This window comes from Etheostoma spectabile, chromosome 22 (genome assembly GCF_008692095.1).
Source record: "Etheostoma spectabile isolate EspeVRDwgs_2016 chromosome 22, UIUC_Espe_1.0, whole genome shotgun sequence".
NCBI classification, from domain to species: Eukaryota; Metazoa; Chordata; class Actinopteri; order Perciformes; family Percidae; genus Etheostoma; species Etheostoma spectabile.
Window position 1 is genome coordinate 12005968 of NC_045754.1, and position 277 is coordinate 12006244.

A 277-nucleotide genomic window follows, 5' to 3' on the forward strand; every position below is an offset into this window, starting at 1 on the left:
GGGAACAGAGCCTTCAGCCGCTCTGCTCCCCAGCTCTGGAACTCACCCCCACCCGACCTCCGCAATATCAACTCTCTCCCCCTGTTCAAAACTCGACTAAAAAGCCATCTGTTCCAACTTGCTTATCTGTAAATACACTGTTCCTGTTTAGTTTTTTTTTGTTTTTGTTTTTTGTTTTTTGTTTTGTTTTTTGTTTTATTTGTTTTGTTAGAACTCCTTACACTTTTCTGTTCCCTGTATTCTGTCTTTTTGTTGTCTGTAAAGCGACCTTGAGTGT

General features: G+C 40.4%; 1 protein-coding gene across 3 annotated transcripts in view; it reads right to left on the bottom strand.

Annotated features, from left to right (window-relative positions):
• vill (villin-like) overlaps positions 1 to 277 on the bottom strand; it is a 15211-nt gene that overhangs the window by 11006 nt on the left and 3928 nt on the right. The window lies entirely within an intron of this gene.